At 55.6% G+C, this 19,920-nt stretch overlaps 1 long non-coding RNA gene across 1 annotated transcript in view; it reads left to right on the top strand.

Annotated features, from left to right (window-relative positions):
• Positions 1 to 996: 996 nt before the first annotated feature.
• The window catches only part of LOC144382879 (uncharacterized), a 1,041,026-nt gene continuing 1,022,102 nt past the window's right edge, over positions 997 to 19,920 (top strand). The window contains exon 1 of the long non-coding RNA XR_013450422.1: positions 997 to 1,033. This is a non-coding gene — a long non-coding RNA (uncharacterized LOC144382879). The remainder of the gene's footprint in view (positions 1,034 to 19,920) is intronic.

The following is a 19,920-nucleotide window of genomic DNA, read 5'->3' on the forward strand; positions in this document are numbered from 1 at the left end:
ACACTGTGTTAGGAGGGGGACCTGTTCCCTTGGACCCAGCCCATGCCTGATACAATGGAAGCCTCAAATAAATTAGAAGCAAAAACAAGGAATAAAATAAAAAATAAAATAAAAAACTATAATATAATTCAATTAAAATAGAAAAGGTATACTTTGTCTCTTTCACTGTGAGTTTATAACCTCTTTGGGGGAGAGAAACCACTCATATAGAAAAGACTCCTACCCCTGCGCAGCCTGAGAGGTCCCAGAGGCTCTGTCTGCCCCCATGGGACACTATTAAACTTGGACTGTGCAGATCAGACTGGCCGGGCTGAGGGAAGTCCCGGAAGGGGAGGATTGGGCAGCTGTGAGGCAAGGGGACAGGGACAAGTAAGCTCTCCACCACTGCAGGAGTGCCTCCTGGGTGTGCTGGGCCCGGGGCTCCCTGCTGAGGATGGGCGAGAAACGGCCCTCGCCACCCCTAGAGGAAGCAACTGTCCAGAAAGGCAGGCACACAGGTCCTAAGAAAGGACATCTCGGTGTGTTACTGCAACAGCGAGGGAAGGCGATCGCCGGATCATAGCGTAACGATGAAGACGTGGGGTCGGAGCTCGGTTCCATCACAGCCCAGCTGGGGCACCTGGGGCAAGTTCCTACCGTCGCTCGGTGTCGGGTCCTCATCTGTAAAACGGGATCATTTTTGAACGTAACGCAGGGTGCCTAAAGAGGTATGAGGGTGAAGCACGTCATGAATTTGGCCCCTTGTCGGGCCTGGGAATGACTCAGCAGCGTTACTTCTGTTGGTTATAACGTGCAGAAGAGAAAGTGAGGACCTCATCAAGGTAGGGATCGGGGCAATGATAGGTAGATGAGTTTCCGAGGAGGAAAATGAGTTCATCAGGCAGGTGGGGATGGGGGCGCTTTGGAGGCGGTGGGAACACGATGTTTCAAAGGCTGCCTGAAGCATACGCTAATGCACTGTCCTCAGGAATGTGGTCAGAGAACTTTAACCGTGGCGGGGGGGGGGGGGGGGGGGGGGGCGGGGGGGGCGGGAGTGACTTGAGGTGAGCAGGATGGGAGGGGAGTGGGACATGAAGCCGTGGCCTTGCTGGGTGGGGAGGCCCTTAATGCGAATATGATGGAGCTAACAAGGACGGCTACAAGCTGTAATCACGCGGCCACCTCTGGTGCGTTGGCACCTGCAGCAGACATTGCTAATCAATCCCAGAGCTCTTCCTTGCTGAGCCAGGATGTGACTGCGGCGTCATCATTGAGTTCTCCAGGTAGCCACTGCCAGCTGATTGGCGTCGACCTGTAAGTTGAAGGCTCTTTGCCATCCCCGAGAGAGGACTAGATACTGGTCCAGCCTGAACCCGCTCGCACGTCCCTGCCCCCAGCCGGGAGTCTCATGAAGCCTTCCCTGGCTTTGCCACACTGTGGTTTGGGCTGCAGTGGCCTGGCAGGCTGTGGCCTTCCCTTCTCTTAGACCGGCCTTTTTGGGTTCCGTGTCCTAACCGCGGGTCTGGGAGGCAGCTGGAGCAGCCTGCATTCGAGGTTTGGCTGGCCTTGGCCTGTTCCACCCCCCGCTCCCCACAGTGAAGATAGCAGCACCGCCCAGCCCCGGCCAGCACTGGACTGCGTGGGTGGGCAGGTCTCTCTGCTGGATCCGGCTCGCTCTCCACCTGCGTGTAGCAGCTGCGGCCCAGGGCCTCCCCATCGGGCCCAAGGACAACTTGCAAAGCTTGCCTGAGATGCTTCCAGTGTGGGCAGAGCCTCATGGTGCATGTGTGAGTGAGGGATGTGGGCAGGGTGGGGCTCAGTCCGAGATGGGCCACTGCAGCGGGGCCCAGAAATAGCCCAGACAACACCACATAGTACAGGCATGCCCCGTTTATGAAAGCCTGCATTTGGAGAGGCAGGAGCGAGGAGCACAGACTTGGTGTCCAGATGGCCTGGAGGGAAAGCCTGGTTCTGCTGCTTACCAGCTCTACCACTTATCTTCTCTGTGCCTCAGTTTTCTCATCTGTAAAGTGGGGACAATCATAGTATCTCTTCATGGGTTTGTTGCAAGGATGGACTGAATGACTCTAAGGGACGTGCTGACACTTAGTAACATGACATAAAGACTATGTGGGGCATATTACATGTTTATAATACATACGTTACTATCCATTAGAAGGAAGGAAGGATAGAATGGGTACACAAAGGGCTTGTGAATGAGATGGAATGGAGCCGAGCAGGACTTTGCAGGACCGAGAAGCTACCTAAAGGGGTCACAGCCATAGTGGCTCCAGCTTGGTAGAAGTCAGTGCCTCCCTCCCAGCTATCAGGGGGCTGGGGCCGCCTGCCAGTCCTGCCCCACCACACTCCCCCCAGGACAAACCTTGCTTCTCTTCCACTGAAACTGGCCCCCTTGTACCCCAAGGGCAGGGAACCCCCGTGAATCCCCTCCAGGCTACTCCCTCCAGCCTGGTTAGATGGAAAATTAATCTCCCTTTAACCCTATACTCAATGTACAGGATTCCACTCCCCGGTGAGACAATGAAATTAATCTGCCACTAATTTTCTGTTTGCCAACCTGGGTTCCAGCATTTTCAACCCTGCCTTTCCGACCGTCTTTAGTCGAGGGAAACGAAGACCTAAACTCTTCTCTCGCCTTGTTTACTCTGTGTCTTGAAAAAAAAGAATCACACTGGCATTTGCTCTGCTGGTTCGGATAGGAGGGCAGACTGAGGTTTCCCGTCTCTCCTGGAGGGCACGAGTTCCAGGCCCAGCACCCCAGCCTCTCCCCAGCTTTCTGGGTGTGAGGGTATTAGGGGCCCCATTATCTGTTAGCTCACTTAGAGGCTGTGCATCAGTCCCACACAGGATGACTAACAGCCTCACTCGGGGAGAGGGAGGCCCTGAAGCTCGAACGCCAAATTTTGGTGCGAAGTGAGGACCTGGTCCCTTCTCCGCAGGGTGTGTTTGGGTGGGGGGTCAGGACGGGGGCCCCCGCCTGCCTGTCTGGGCCCTGTTCTCTGGCCCTAAGGCTCCAGCCACTCAGCTACTGCTCCTTCCTGAGCTTGGCGTGCTCTGATCTGCTCTCTCAGCTTGACCTCTGCTCCACCTGTCTTGGGTAAAGCCTTGAGCTTGCTGTGCCTCCAAGAAAAAGGAATAATAATAGTGCCCACCACATGGGTGGGAAGCAAGAGCTAAATGAGACCCTCACCTAGCCGCTGAGAAGTACGTGACATTGGCAAGTGCCCAATAAATGGCAGCTAGTGTTGTTGGCAGCTGACTCAAACGCCCTCACCTCTTGGACACCTTTCCAAGACCCCCAACAGAAAATGTCCTCTCCTCTGGCCCCCCCTTGGTGCTTTGTTCCTACCTCTGTTCTCTTGGGGGCCCTACCCTGTGTCTGCACGCTGACCCCCACTCTGCTGCTTGCCCTAGATCCAGGGACTGTAGTCTCTCTCTCTTTGGTTTCAACTGCAGAGTCAAAACCATGGTAGTGATGACCTCATTGGGGTTGTTAGGGCATTAAATGACATAATGCTCATTAAGGGCTCAACACAGGCATGGCCTGGGGGGGAGCGGTGAATAAATGTCATGATGTGCTGTTATTATTAGCATTGTTCTTGATCATGCACTGTGAAGTCTGTCCTTCCCTGGCAAAGGCTTCTGAAAGGGAGAGACGGGCCTTGGTTTTTCTCAGGACCTCGGTGCCCACCCACTGGGCCTGACCCCAGGGCGGGGTCGGTGAGGCCAGCCAGGTGGAGGAAGGTGCTGGGCGCCTGCTGTCCTGAGCATGGGCCCATCACCCCACCCAGCGCTTGTGCCCCTGGGGACTGCCTCTTGTGCCCTCTCTGAGCGGAACTGCAGCCCCAGCCCTGCCCACATCATGGTCACAGAGAGACTGCCCCATCACCATGATGGTGGTGATAACCACATCCCATTCACCTCTGCCCTCCCCAGTGTCACTGTCCTATCAGCCCCCAGCCCCTGTCCTGGAGTGTCAGAGCTGGGGGAGACCTGGTAAACCGTTCCTGGCATGAGGAAACCGAGGACCAGAGAGGTAGTCCAGCTGGCCTAAGGCCACACAGCAAGTCAGAGTGTGCTGGGATCGGGTCCAATCTCTTGACTCCCACCGGAGGGAAGACCCAACCCTGTGCTGTGTCATCACACTGTGGAGGAAGAAGGACACTCGTGCTTATTGAGGATCTCCTGTGTGCTGGGCACTGTGTAGGCTTTGTGTGTATTGGTTTAGTTCCTCTTCCTGTCGCAGCTGGAAGGGGTAATATTATGCTCCCCATTTTACAGGTGGACACACTTAGGCTAAGAAAGGTGAAGTCATCGGATCAAGTCACAGTAGGGTGAGGACAAAGCTGGACTTCGAACTCCCATCGGCCTGACTCCAAAGCCAGTGCTCTTTCTGTCCTTCCTGCAGTGTCCCGTGGAGAGACGGGCGCAGCTGGGCCCCAGCCCTGGGCGAACGGGCGGGGGGCTGCCGGCCTGGCACCTCGGTTCCTCCCTCTGCAGTGGGCAGACATGGAGGAGGTGAGGACAGTCAGGTTACAGGGGCTGAGGATTCGTGAACAGCCAGGATGGGGTTTTGTTGGGGAGGGGGGGCTGGTTTCCAAGGCCTTGGTGCCCCAGCTGGTGGCCCCTTCACCTGGACAGGCAGATTCCTGCCCCCACCTGTGGGCGGGAGGGTGGGTTTGCAGCGGGCTGGGGGAGGGCCGGGGCCGTGCCGCTGCCAGCAGCCTCGGGTCTGCTGGTGCCAGGAACGGGCAGGAAGTGGTTTGTGGGGAGCAGAGACGAGGCCGAGGCTGTGCGATGTGGCTGCCTGAGGTTTCTGCTCTGGAAACCTGACTCATGTGGACGAGGACCAGGTTCCCCCATCCCCAGGGGCTAGTTAGTGCAATTACAGGGGAAGAGAGGCTGTGCTCCGAGGGGGGCCCCGAGGCGTCCCCAGGGGTGACTGGTTGCACTGCTGGCCGGTGGGCGGAGGGCGTGTGGGAGGACGTGCCCACGCAGGCCAGTGCCAGGCCTTGCAGCAGGGGGAAACCACGCGGGGTGCCCCGCCTGCCAGGAGGGCTCCCCTGGACTCTGCAGGCCTTGGTCCGGGCCCAGCTCGGTTCTGACTCACCACGTGAACTCGGGCAAGGCCTCTTCTGTCTCCGGGCCTCACTTTCTTTCTTTATTTCTAAGAGGAGGTTTCCACGGGCTCTAAGAATTCGATGACTCTTCCCTGCCCCCACCCAATCAAAGGAGCATGCAAACCACAAGGGAACAAAATAACAACACGGAAAACCACAGCTAGCAGATAGTTAACAGCTGGAGAGTAACTGCTGGGCTCTGCTCTGGGCCCTTTGCATGACTTCTAGAATCCTTCCAACAGCCCTGATGTGCCCACTTCACAGATTGGGAAACACGCCAAAATATCCGGGCCCCACGTCCTGTAGGAAAGGGGCAATCTGGATGTGAACCGAGGGGGCTGCCAGGCCCCATCTGCCCCACTCTCCCCTCTTACTCACACCCCATCTGCCCCTCTCCCCCTCCTCGCACCGAATCCCAGGATGACAGAACGGAAGGGGGCCTCATTAACCAGAATGAAGCTTCGGGGAGTGGGAGGGCTGTGTGGGCCCTGCTGCCAGGTTCACAATCATCTGTGTGTTCCGCACGCAGCTTTACTTGAAGAAAATGTTGACCCTCACAGAACAATTTCAAAGATCCTCGATAAAGTTCAACCCTCCATTTTAGTGAATGGTGGAACTGAGGCCCAGAGAAGGGAAGTGACCTGCCCCGAGGACGAGGGCAGAGCTGGGACTAGAACTCAGGTGTCCCGACTCTCGGCGCTGTGCTCGGCACTTTCGGGAGCCGTGGCCAGGCGTGGCCAGGCCTGGAGCCGGACCAGGCATTGCCTGCCTTGAGCAAGGATTGAAGCTCCTTGGCTGTCAGACAGAAATTCCAAGCAAGACCTTTTGGATTTTGTTAAGCAGGGCTTGCCTAGTAAAGTCGGGTGAAGCCCCGCTTGGGTTCCTGCCTCCCCCTCCCCGCCCCGCCCCGAGCTTTACTGAGATCTGATTGACATGTAACATTGTGTAAGTTTAAATGTAGAAAGTGATGACTTGATGCAATGTTTCCCAGAATAAGGTTAGCTGACATCCTTCACCCCATAATTAGCATGCTGTTATTGTTGTTATGGTGAGAACAGTCACGTGCAACTCTCCTACAACCTTCAAGTACACGGTACAGGATTGTCACCTAGAGTCGCCATGCTGCACACTCCATCCCCAGATTTTCTTCATCTTATAACCAGAAGTTTGTACCCTTCTACCCGCTCTCCTGCTTCCCCCCACCCCCAGCCCCTGGTAACCACCAAGCTGCTCTCTGTTTCTAGGAGTTCCATGTTTTTAGATTCCACACATAAGTGAGCTCATGTGGTATTTGTCTTTCTCTGTCTGACTCATTTCACTTAGCATAATGCCCTCCAGGTCCATCCATGTTGTTTGCAAATGGCAGGATTTCCTTTTTTTATGGCTGAGTAATACTTCATTATGTATATAAACCACACTTTCTATCCATTCATCTGGTGATGGACACCAGCTCGCATTTTTCTCTTGGAAAATGTGGAGCAATTCCAGCCAGAAACAGCGGATCTCAGGGATGAGCAAATGCCAGCAAAAGATTTAGCAAGAGTGTCTGCATAAAGTAGGTGCTCAAAACTGCTAACCAGGGCAGAAATGGCTGTTTGCCTACTCGGTCACCTTCCCACTACCTGACTCATGAAGAAGATTCTGAGAGCAAACACTTGGCTCACTCAGGAGGACAGGCCAGCCTTTCCAACCGGGGGTGGGAACCAAGGTGGGCCTTCTCCCCTTTCCTTTGATCTCTCACAACCTGGCCTGACTATTGTGGGGCACACTGGTTTGGCGGTGCAAAGGCCCCCCAATTCCAGACCAGTGGTCCTGGGGCCTAGCTTTAATGTGTCACCAGCCCCTGTGCCGGGGTCTCAGTTTCCTCCTCTGGGAAAGAGAGAGGTTAGACTACAGGGTGCCAATGACCTGAGCAGCTTTCAAACAATCCTGAGGCCCAGGCCTCAACCCTGGTCAACTGAACTTCTGTGGGTGCTATTGGAGTGTCTGTGTTTTTGGTTTTGATGCCAAGTGAAGGATGGGAGCCACTGGATGGTTCTGGGGTCCCTGGTGGTTGGAACACAGGACAGCTGCATGGGATGCCCTAGACTGCTGTGAGCAGGGCTTTGCGTCTCCTCTTAGCTTGCATGTGGGTGAGCAACAGCACTACCGTGGCATCTCTCTCAGCCAGAAGCTGTCTCCCCGCATGGCTGGACGTTCCTCTCCTGCCACGTAACAGGTGACAGACAGGTGGTGGGCCTCTGGATGCTTGCAGCGAGGAGGCTCCATGGGGATTGGTCTCCAGGGCCGAGGCCCCAGAAATTTCATTCTTCATTCTTCTCCCCACAGGGAAGTTGGGGTTGCAACTGATTAGAGCACAGCTCCCAGGGAGCTCCTAGCTCTGAGGCAAACTCTTCCCACAGGAGTCAGGCCATCTAAAGACTTGGGATTCCTGTGCCCTGGACGGGGATCCTGGTGAGCAGCTCAGGTTGGGGATGCAGTGGGAGCCCCCCGAGGGAGGGCCAGCATCCAAAGTCAGACTCCCAGGATCCAGTTTGGGTTCTGCTGCCTCTGGGCCTCAGTGATTGCATCTGTGAAATGGACCATGAATCCACAGCCAATGTGGAGCTAGGGAGCTGCTGTGGGGATTCTGAGAAAGAGGCCTTCTGAGAGAGGGTCAGTCAGCACCAGGATTTTAAAGCCTCGGGGAGAAAGACAGGAAGGGAATAAAAGCTGAGGGGGCAAGGGTCTTGGGATGTGGAGCAGGGAAGGCTGAGCTCAGGGAGTCTTCATACAAGAGAACAAAGGGTACCACGCAGATTTACCCATGGAGTTCAAATGTATACAGGTGAATATTTTCACCGGTGGATCCCTTAAAAAAAAAATGACTTTTACAAGGAGCTCCTGTCTATAAACCAAGGATAAATGGCACTTATGTGGCTGAAGTGAGGGACAGGTCCCTGGAGTTGCCCCAGGTCCCCCCTTTTCCACCCTCACAGTGACCTAATTTGGGAATAAGTTTGACCTCTGATCTAGCTAGAGTGGGAAAACCAGCTTTCCCCATCTCCTGTGATTCAGCTCAGGGGAAGGCAGGATAAAATGCAGCAGGAGGGGCGCCTGGGTGGCTCAGTTGGTTAAGCGACTGCCTTCGGCTCGGGTCATGATCCTGGAGTCCCGGGATCGAGTTCCGCATCGGGCTCCCTGCTCAGCGGGGAGTCTGCTTCTCCCTCTGACCCTCCCCCCTCTCATGCTCTCTCTATCTCATTCTCTCTCAAATGAATAAATAAAATCTTTAAAAAAAAAAAATGCAGCAGGAGAAGGGGGGGGGTGTTGGACACCAGGAAGCCCTTCCTGGCAGCGGGGTGGGGAGGTGCTTTGTCTAGAGGACCTGGGTGCTCGTAGCTTCGTTCTACCTGAGGTCTGAGGGGTGAACAACAGCTTCTTGAAGGGCACAGAGGCCTCCTGATTTGGGGGAGGGGTGGTGACAGGAGGCCTTTCCTGCTCTGGTTGTCAGGCCCCTGGGGACAGGGGAGGCTTCTCTCTGGAAAGCTGGACACTGGTCCCCTGGCTGGGTCCCCCAGGGGGATGGGAGCTTGAGGTGAGAGCGAAAACAACAGCAAAGTGGCTTCCCTCCCTCTTCCCAGGCTTGCTCTGGCTGCCGAAGATGCACGCAGGGACAGCCTGTCAGGGGACAGCGGGGTGAGGAGAACCCGCAGAGGGAGGAGGAGAGGAGCCGGAAGTCAGAGGGGGGTGTGGGAGCCCGGGTGTGAGTGCGAGAGGGGACCGGCCCCGGGGGAACTGACGTGAGAAGCAACAAGACTCCGAAGGAGCAGAGGTGGAGGGGGGGATCCCAGCCGGGGCCACGGTCAGAGCACGTCCAGAACGCTCCACTACCCACCTGCGTGCAATCCGTGTGCAAACCAAGTGCAACCTGCCGTGCTCTGCCTCATGCGGCCCTGCCAGCCCTTTGCCCTCCCTAGCTAGCAGCTTCCCCCTTCAGCTTATTCCCCACCTGCTTGTCAGAATAATCCCTGAGAAAAGAAACATCAGCAGGTCGCTTCCCTCGCTCAAAGCCTACAGTGGCTCCCCTCTCCCTGCCTAGGTCACCTGCTCCGTGCCTCCCAGGGGGCCCAGGCTGTTCCTTCTGTGAGGAATGACAGCTGGTCTAGGATTACCAGGCGAAAGAGGGGACACCCAGTTAAATTTGAGTTTCAGATAAACAAGGAATGCTTTTTTAGGGTAAGTATGTCCCAAATAGTGCATTCCTTGTTTATCTGAAATTCAAATCTAATTCAGCATCCTGTATTTTTATTCGCTAAATCCGGCAACCCCTAGTCTCGTCCGTCCCCTAGAGTCTTGTCCATCCGCTCTAGACCCGATGTTATCAGATCCGCCGTCCTGTGCTTATGGGCTATTGGGAGATGGGGGGAAGCTATCTTGTGGGTATTTTATCTTAAATTACATCGATTTAAGGAAGCTTATTTTAAGTAAGTGCATTTATTTTAATACATTTCTTTAAAACAACCACTTTTTTTTTTTAAAGATTATTTATTTATTTGACAGAGAGAGACACAGCGAGAGAGGGAACACAAGCAGGGGAGTGGGAGAGGGAGAAGCAAGCTTCCCACCGAGCAGGAGCCCGACGCAGGGCTCGATCCCAGGACCCCGGGATCAAGACCTGAGCCGAAGGCAAACACTTAACGACTGAGCCACCCAGGCGCCCCAAAACAAATTCACCTCTTCTGCCCTCCTGGCTGGCGCAGCCCCTGTCTAGAATGGCTTATGTGGAAGGTGGAGACGTAATAGAAATACAGGGAAAGACCTGAGCACAACGGCTGTCCTGGAAGCAAGCACTCTCATGAGGCAGAGCACGGCAGGTTGCACTTGGTTTGCACACGGATTGCGCGCATGTCCTAGAGGCCATGTTTCCCCATTGCTTTCTTGCCTTAAGTGACCCAGGGGGTGGAGATTTTAGGAAAATCGGGGAGGATAACCCTTTTAAGTCAGAGAATCTGGGTTCAAGTATAGGGTCTGTCATTGATTCCCTGACTACTGGACTTGGGGATTTCTTTCACTGCTCTGGTCTCAGTTTATTTATCTGTACAAAGGGGCTAAAACTATCTGCCTGCTAGGTGACCTGGGATTTATGGTTCAAGAGCACACCCCAAGAACAAACTCCACGTGAGGGGTTTTGTGATGAAGGCCCTGTTGCGCAGGGTTCTAGAGCCGTCTGGACCAGAGGGCTGAGCGATGCGGCCTGATCCGTAAGCTCCGCCGGTCAGAACTGGGCCCAGTCCGTGGTACCACCATGAGTGTCAAACCTCTTGACCTCTTCTGCCCTCCTGGCTGGCCATGCAGTTCAAGGTTATGGTCACCAGGGGTCAGGCTTGCACGTTGATGGTCAAGTTCAGCCTTCTGTGGTGCTCCAGGGGGCTTCTAGTCTGAGCAAGAGGGGCAGTGAGGATGGGGCGTGGCCCATGCTCTATGTGGCTCCCTTGTATTTACATTCTGCTTGGTACCTCCTGGAGGGCCCCTCATCTCGTTGGCCCTCACCAGGAGACCCCATGAAGGAAGTTGGTTTAGGTGTCTGGAGCCTGGAGAGAATTCTGGGCAGAGAATTTGGCAGAGAGTTCAAGTCCCTGTTGCAAGTCTGCCTCTTAGCAGTGTCCTTGTGGATTATATGGCCTCCTGATCCTCAGGTTCATCTTCAGTAGAACGAGGTTATAATGCCTCTCTTGCAGGGAGCTATCAAGATCTGGAGAGGGGAGGTGTGGCCACCGGGCAGGGCTGGTGTCTCCAGGCCAGCGCAGCCCCTGTCTAGAATGGCTTATGTGGAAGGTGGAGACGTAATAGAAATACAGGGAAAGACCCGAGCACAACGGCTGTCCTGGAAGCAAGCACCGAGCTCTGAGGAGGAAGGGGGTGCTGTAACCCACAGAGGGCAGTTCATGGGCTTGCTCCTCTATAGTCAGGGGGACAAACCCAGGACTCACAGGGTAGGTGGCTGAGCTGGGGCCTCTGGAGACGAGTGGTGGATCAGGCACCAAGGGCGAGTGTGCCCGATGAGGCAGGTCACAGGACAAGGGCCATCGGGCCTCTGGGATTTCAGATTCTGTTCCATATATTCCCTTAGCACCTGCTCTGGCTATGGGAGCTCATGTTCCAGAGGTAGACACAGATGCTTCCAGTGCAGGTGGGTGGGGGCAGCAAGGTGACTCTGATCTCAGACCAGGCACCGGAGCTAGTCCCCAGACAAGGCAGTCCTGCTCATGGTTGCCCAGCCTCCTCCAAGAACCTCCCACATCCATCTCTATATCACACAGGGCGCAAGATGGATGACCAGGGGGTCCCAGAAAGAGTTGGTGTCTTGGAACTGGGCTGCCCTTGCCTAGAAATAGTCCTGGCCCCAGCCCTGCTGCATCACAGTGGGGGGACAGCCAGACACTGGGGGGACAGCCAGACACTGGGGCTGTTCTCTGCCCCCGCCATCCCTCCCGGGCCCTGGTACGGCTGGTGGCCCTGGGAAGCCTGAGGGCTCTCCCTTGTGTCCTTTCTCAGGGTGGGTCCCGATGGCCCCTACGGATTACCCTCTCACCCCATTGGGTTGCTGTGGTTTGCTCATCAGCAGAAATGACTCCTCACCCACAATTGCATCAGTCTTTCCACAGATGGAGTGAATCACACTGCAAGATGTGGTTACAGGCTGCGTCCTGTGCCCCGGTTAGGGGCCAGCTGGGCCAAGCCAGGCTGGGGGTTGGGGCTGACCGTGCTCTGACTTGGCCTTGGGAGAGGGAACTGGAGGCCAGGAGGGGAGCGCCAGCAGGGGTGGGGGGGAGCGAGGGGAGGTGAGAGAGGTCATGGAACTTGTCCACACAGGCAGGGCAGGGGGCTGGAACCCATGTCCAGTGACTGTGGCCGTGGCCACACTGGGGAACCGTATGGCTTCCCCAGCCCCGGCCTGCCCACGACACCAAGAGGAAGAGAAATGAGGGGAGCATCTCTGACAGTGCAGTGGTAGGAGGGAACCGGGGAGATGAGTTGGTTTTGCTTCTTCCTCTTTCTCTATTTTGAACCCCCTTGGCTTGCTTCCCCCTTCAGCTGACTGAGGGCTTTCAAGCTCAAGACTAATTTCTTTCTTCTCTCTGCTCCACGGGCCCGGCCCATAGCTGGTAGGGACTGTCTTCAGGGAGGGACTGTCTTCAGGGTGAGTTGAAGTATCCCATTAGTTGGGTTTTCATTATTCTTCCCAGAGGCCAAAACAGGCAACCTTTTCCCCCCTTGAGGCGGCAAGAGCCATTCTGCCCATTTTTCAGGTGGAGAGGCTGAGATCCAAAGGGAACGTGGCGAGCACCTTGCCTCCCTCCTCTCTTTCCAAACCCCACGGCACCGCTTGGCTCATTGCATCAGAATCCCAGGATGCATCAGCATCTGCCAGCAGGACGAGGGCAGGAGTGGGTGCAGGGTCTTCTCTACAGGGAGAAGAGTAAATGCGACAGCTCTAAGGTGGCCCGGCAAGGGCTCTGCAATAGGATTGGGGTTTCAACCTCCCCAAGGAGAAGAAGAGAAATGGGCGATGATGTTTGGAGGTGCCACTGGGACAGAGCAGCCCTTGATCTGGGACCAACACAGACAAGATCATGCCTGGAGTGTCCCTAGATGCATGTGGATTTGCCTGAGTGACAAATAAACTTGTGCAAGCCACTGAAATTTGGGAGGGGGTAGGGGACTGTTTGTTACTGCAGCATGATCCCACCTATCCTGACTCTATAAATGCCAAGCTGAGGAGATTAGCTTTGATCCTAAAGGCCTGGGAAGTGAATAAAGTCTTAGCATGGCAGTGCCTACATCCCACACTGAGGTTAAGAAGGTGAGCTGCTCCCCTCTGGCTTGTAATTCATGGGTGCAGCAATATGTCTTTTTTTCCACCATCAAGGGCCTGGAACAGTGCCTGGTACATGATCAGGGCTCATTAAGAACTTGTTCTCTCCCCTTCTGCCTCCAGTTCCCCTCCTTTCCAGTGTGTTCTCCTGGTGAACACCATTTCCTCCCTCCTTCGTGCCTTCATTTTGTTCTAAATCCCCGGCACTGTGCTCTGCACATGTCTGACTTTTTTGCTCGCCTTAACAGAGAGGCACTTATCCCATTTTACAGATGAGGAGTGTGAGCTCTAGCGTCTCTCCCCTTTCACCCGGTGCACCCTTCCTTCGTTTTTTCCCCATCTTTATTTAGTACCCACTGGGGGCCAGCAGGCAGAGCTGGTGAGAAAGGTGGGCTGCATCTCAACATGAAGAGTCACGGTTCAGCCCTCAAGGAACCCTGGTCTGGTGGAAGTCACTGTCATGCCAGTGCACGGATGCCATCCACTGGAGCGCTTTGCCAGAAATACACACAGGGACATAAAATGAGTAGGGAAGACTGCCGGGAGGTAAGGCAGGCGGAACAGGTAGGGCTTAATTGTGACATTGAAAGACATTTAGAAGGCTAAAGACAGCAAGAACATTTTATCTTGAAAGCCACCTGTGATGAATTGGTGGTGGCTGCTTGGAGCACTGTGTTAAGAAGGATTCTGAGGCTGCATCTGGTCTTTTAGGAAAGAATGCTGTGAATAGTTGGTGATGTCTTCCCTAGGCCTGGGCCCTGGGAGTGACAGCCAGCATGTCATGCATCTTCCAGTTTCACTTAGGAGCTGTGGGAACAATAGGAAGATGTGGAGGAGAACGATGGGGGCTAGAGGTCACATTCGACAAATGTGATCATCATGCCGTCATAGAGCAAATACATGGAAGAGGTGTGATTTGAACTCAGGTCTGTCTGGCAACAGAGCCTGCATTCTTAAAACTTCCCCACCTTCTGACAGAACAATCCCCTTCTTGGCCAGAGCAAGCACATTTCAGTATGGACGCTCCCAGTTAGTTTTATCAATGATCTTTCTTCTAACTGCATCTTGTTTTCATCTCTATCTCTTATCATCTCATCCTCCCTCGTGCACATCCTCATCATCTTCTGCCTAGGCCATCTCCCCCGTGACCTGCTCCAACAGGGACTCCCCGCCGGAGGGCTGTGGCTTGCTGGGGTGCCGGGAACCTTCTCAGCTGGGAGGTCAAATCTTAATCATTGAGTAAAGCTTATTAATTAATTCACTAATTTTTTGGGGGGTGTGTGTGCAACTAACAGGGGAATGTCTGCAGGCAGAACCTTGAACTGAATGTGGGACACTGTAGCAGAATATCAGGGTAACACCAAAGGAAGATGGTGGGGAGTCTCTGCTCATCATGATGACTTGGGGCTCGGCCTGAGAGAACAGCCACCATCTTGAACCTTGCCAGTCCCACACCAGAAGGAAAATGAGCCCTGGAGGGTCTCACACCTGTCCCAGCTGCAAGTGACTCCCATCAGTTCTACTCACAACTGATTGGCTAGAACCAGTCACATGGCCTCACCAACTAGCAGGAGTCTAGCAGGAAGGTGGGGAGCTAGAAGAATGTGGGGAGCGGCGCTCCTGAGTACCACAGTATACCTCCTGCCCGGCAGAGAGCCTGGTAGGAAGTAGCTCATCAGCAAATATTTGATGAAACAGTTTCCAGCCCAACCACTGTTCCCAGAATAGCTCTTGCAAAGGCACCAATGACCTCCATATTGCTCCACACGGTGGACACTTTTCAGTCCTTGTCTCCCTTGACCTTGCATGTAACACCTCACTTTCATTCTTAATACATGTCTCTTGGCTTCAGGACACAATGCTTATCTGATGTTCTTCCTACCTCCTGGGTCACTGCTTCCCTCCTCCTTTGCAACTTTCCCCTCCTCCACCCGGCCTTCCACTTTGGAGCGTCCCAGGGCATGGACCTCTTGGCTCCTCACTAAACTTTGTTCTCAGATGGGGCGCCTGGGTGGCTCAGTCATTAAGTGTCTGCCTTCGGCTCAGGTCGTGATCCCGGGGTCCTGGGATCAAGCGCCGCATCGGGCTCCCTGCTCGGTGGGAGTCTGTTTCTCCCTCTGCCCCTGCTCGTGTTCCCTCTCTCGCTGTCTCTCTGTGTCAAATAAATAAATAAAATCTTTAAAACAAAACAAAACAAACAAACAAACAAAACAAGACAAAATCTTTGTTCTCAGTTGATCTCGTCCACCCCCGGGCCTTAAACATCTCTTCAACTTTCGTTGGGCTCACCTTTCTTTTGAGCTCCCTGGTCATGTGTCCCATTGTCTCCTTGGCATCTTTTCAAGAATATTCAATGTCCTCTGAACCTTCATATGTTGAAAACCAAAGCCATGGCCTTTGTCCCTCCAGCCCTGGTCCCTAAAGCTGGTCCCACTTCCAGGGCTCCCCATCTCACTGAATGGCCATGCCATCTCCCTACTCGGATGGCCCTTCCTTCTCTCTCCCACACCCTATCATTTTAAATCCCTCACTGAGCCCTGCCAACGTTACTTCTTCCGTATCTCTCCACTCCATCCAGCCTCTCTCCTTCTCCATCACTAGTCCACATGGCACCCATGTCCCACATGGTTGCTGTCAGGTCCCTCCGTGGCCTCCATGCCCATCTAGCCCTACCCAGATGTCCTTCATGCTGCAACCAGAGGGATTCTTTCAAAATACACATTTGATCGCACATTCCCTCTCCCTGTGAAACACTTGAATAGCCTGCTCTTAGAAAAAAGATAAAATTCTTGTGCAAGACTGGTCTCTGCTTGCTTTTCATCTTCTCTTACTCCTGTCACAGTGCCTAGCACATAGTAGGCCCTCGGTAAGTAGTTTTGGATCGAACCAACATGCGGTATAAGAGAAACTGGCATTGGTTCTGTGAGATTAGTTAGATCATTTCTACCGTGAAGAAGCCGCAGAGGTAGGCTGGTATGGCTTTCCTGGGTACCGAGGCTGGTTCAGGATCCCTTGGCAGGGCCAGCAGGCACTGATTATGGGGTCATTGTTGAATTCTGAGCAGTTGGTGCCAGGACCTGGGGGCGGATGGGATGATCCTTTGATGTAGCCTCTGTCCAGGATTGGAAACCGGGCAGCCTGAGCTGACAACCAGGCTCCTTGTGTCTACACTGTTCTGCCCACTCACTGCACCTGGACCGAGGAGGTGTCGACATGGAGGCGATTTGTAGGATTCTGACTGCCTGGGGATGGGTCACAGCAGAAGCAGGGAGGAAGGCTGTTGGCCGGGCCGGACAGACAGGCTACCTTCACGGTCACGTTCCTTCATCCTGTGGGCTCCCTGGGCTGGGGTGGGGGGCCCTGCAGGGTGGGCTAGAAGGCAGTCTCTATTTCTGGGGCCAAGGGTGAGTCAGCCGTCTCCCTGTGGTCTGAGGCTGTCATCTGAACCGCGACAGTCATTTCTTTCTTTGTGGCTTTGAGGTCTGGGGGCAGAGGGTGTGGGCTCTCGAGACCCCTCAGGCTGCCATGGAGAGTTCAGTCTGTTGGGACCCAGGGGATCCAGGAGGGACTCCGGGGAGTCCCTGGGGGAGCCTGGCCCGCTCCCCACCGGCTCGCTGTGGGCCTCCGGGTGGGCAGAGTGTCCTCTTGCATCTTCTTAAGTCCCAAGGAAGCTGCTGGCTCTGTGTTCTCCAGCTCACAGGTTAGGAAACCAGAGCATGGGGAATTTAAGGGACTGAGCCGAGTTCCCACGGCTGAGAAGTGACCCTTCCAGATTGGGTGCTAGGCCTGCCTGGCCCCCAGAGCCGCTGTCTTTCCCCTGTCCCATGCCACCCCCTCTGGAGATGGCCACTCTTGTTCTTCTCTGAGGGGCCAAGGGGAAGAGGAAGTGAGGAGTGGAGGAGAAGCTGGGTCCCAGCAGGAAAGGGATTCACCCTGATGGTTCCCATGAGGGGACCGAGGGCAGAGGCTCCTCACCAAGGAGCGAGGGGTGCACAGGATGGAAGGACGCATGAGGGGCACTGAGGCACCCCGAGACTAGCAAGAGCAGAAGCTCTGTGACCACCCCTGGTCTGGAGAGGCAGTGGGAGCAGTGTTACGGGGACCTGGTGAGAACTGGACCCTGGAGGAGGCGCTGCGGCCAGGGAGGGTGTGGGGACCACCGGCGGCCCACCCCTCCTCGTCTCCTCCGCCGGCTCATCTCCCGCGGGCCTCCCCTCCACTGAACCCCAGGACAATGAGCAGGCAAAGGGGCCTGCGGAGCATGCAGTCCCAGAGGCCAGTCCCCTGGGGATGGGCACCCAGGGGAGGGGTGTGGGGCCTCAGTGGTAAAGACGCGGGGCGCAGACCCAGGGGTGGCTGTCCTTGTGCAGAGTGTCTCCTTTTGTCCCTGTCCGCCCCAAATGGAGGGAACAATCAGCTGGCCTGCCTCTCCCCCAAGCATGGCAGTGCTTGCCCCCAGGGCCTCCTCAGGCTCTTCCTGGGTCTGTTTATTGACAGGTGCTTTCCCGAGGCGGGGGTAAAAATCCCGCATCATCTGGGAGAGCAGCAGGGCCGGGACTGCGCCTCCCTCATTGACTGTCCTGGTGAAGCCTGGCTTCTTAGCTCCCTTCTCAATCTCTCTCTCTCTCTCACTCTGCCCCCTCTCCCTCCCTCCACTCCCTACCTGAGGATGACAGCCTTTAGCACCCCCTGCCCCCCAGTGTCTCCCTGGCTGCTTTCTGCTCACCCTCCAGGGCTCTCCTCCCACCTGACTGGGGCTGAGCAGGGCCAGAGAGGCCGAGGAACTGACAGGGCGGGCCTGGAAGCCATCTTGAGCACGGCCTGCTCGTGATAGACACTCCCCGGAGCTCAGGGAGGGCATCCTCAGCCAGCAGAGCCAGGAAGTGAAACCACCTGCTCAGCACTTGGGGGAAGGGCCTGGTGGGCCGGGCTGGGTTGAGGAGCTGGCAGGAGGGAGAGGTCTCTTGGCCCTGAGGGGAGCCTGGCCTCCCCTGTCCGAGTGGCAATTAACCACCTCAGGAACGCTGGCGGCTCCTCGGTGAGGGCATTGAATATTTATGAATTAGCAGAGTCCGCACTGTTTTCTGAGCAATAAGTTTTCATGATGTGTGTTTGGTGAGCGAGGCAGCTACCCCGCCAGGACCCGCTGGTGCATGAATCTCGCTTGTCATCCCCCCCCCCCCCGCCCCCGCCAACCACGCTCTTATAAATAACTTTGCTGGATAATCAGATAATGGCGGGGTGGGGGTAGAGAGAGCCCCACTCTGAGTGGTGGTGAGGTGCGGGGTTAGAGGGACTGAGGAGGGGTGGGCTGGGGAGGGGGTGCTGCCCCGGTCTGTCTGCAGCTACCAGGACAGATGTCAACCACCCTGCCAAGGAGCTCCGGAGTCACTGAATCCCAGCCCCAAATCACCTTCTCAAGCTGATGCTTTCAGCGGTACTGGGGAGGGGAGCGCGCCCATCACCGCTCTCTGTGGGACCTCGGTGACTTGGCCTCCCGTCCCCAGACCCTGGCCCCCACCCTGGCTGGTAGCAGTGTGGGCAGAGAGGGTCCTTGCTGTATGCCAGGCTTCTGCAGGGCTGTGTGCTGTGGCCCTGGGGGTGTCACCGCGGGCTGGCTCAGGGGGACAGAGTCCGGTGTGATTCCTCCTTCCTCCTCCTCACGGATCGAGGAAGCCCTAGAAGGAACAGGCCTGGCTTCGTCTGCTTATTTCCACTTAGCAGAAAGTGAGTGACTTAGCCCTTGAGCCTCTGCTTCCTCATCTACGGAGTGGAGGTTAGAAATTGTGGCAAGATTCCCATGGCTCTGAGGTAATGTTAGGTCGAAGGCCCCAGGGATCCCTGGACACTGCCCTTCCTTCCCCATGAGTTCCCTGAGGGCTTTGTGTGGCACAAGAAAAGACATTACAGAGTGGGAACGACGGTGCCAGGGCTTTGGAAACTCCTGCTCCTCAACCTGCACCGGGGCCCGGATCTGAGTCTCGCTGTGTCCTGTAAGGGGGTGGGAACATTGAGGGAGGGCACGAAGGGGCAGGAGAGGGCGCTCTCCCCCAAGCCTAGTGCCCAGGCCAGCCAGAGGCCTCCTAGGCCGGGACAGAGCGGCTGGCCCAGCTGCCACTGGAGCGGAGAGAAGGGAAAGAACCCTCACGCCTGCACATCTGCCAACTCAGGGGAGCAACTCCCTTTGCCCTGGACTCATCCAGGCTTGGGGAGGGGTAAGGATGAGGTGCGGGTGGGGTGGGGATCAGACGCTGGATCTCCCTCGACAACAAATCGCCAGATGGGTAAGGCAGGACCAGGAGAGGCGGGGAACTGCCAGGGCGAAGGCAGGGAAGCAGGAACCTGCGCACCTTCTTCAACACTGATGTAATCTGGTTAAGTGGATTTCAAAGCCAGCGTGAGGAGCACACAAGGGACTACCGGGAAGAGTGACTCACAATGATGTGAAGACGGGGAGGAGAAGGGGCAAGGGGGGCTGTTTTTGCCGTCACCCTGACCAGGACTCAGCTCGAGAGGCCCAGGCCCGCAGAAGGGTAGAGGGGGGACCTCACCCAGCCCCAGGAGCCACATGGATCGGGGCCACCCATCTGTTGCTGGCATGGCGGGCCATTCTGCTCTTTTGAGAGATACTTCCATGTCTATAAAATTCGTCCATCACAAGATTACCTTAATCAGTGGATATGTCCCAGAAACGTCTTTCTAGAAAGCCAGGTGCCATGGTTGGAGAGACACGACCTCAGGGGCCTGTGCTGTCGGCTTGACCCTCAACTAGGAGCCACCACTGTCTCCAGTCTCCCAGCGACCCCCCACTCCCATGCCTGCCCCTCCGATCTATCCTTCAGAGCACAGCCAAGGGATTTTTTAAAAAACCCAGAGCTAATTATGCTGCTGGTTAAAACCCATCAAGGGCTGTCCCTTGCTGTTAGGATAATGCTCCCACCC

The sequence above is a fragment of the Halichoerus grypus genome, chromosome 8 (genome assembly GCF_964656455.1).
Source record: "Halichoerus grypus chromosome 8, mHalGry1.hap1.1, whole genome shotgun sequence".
Lineage (NCBI taxonomy): Eukaryota > Metazoa > Chordata > Mammalia > Carnivora > Phocidae > Halichoerus > Halichoerus grypus.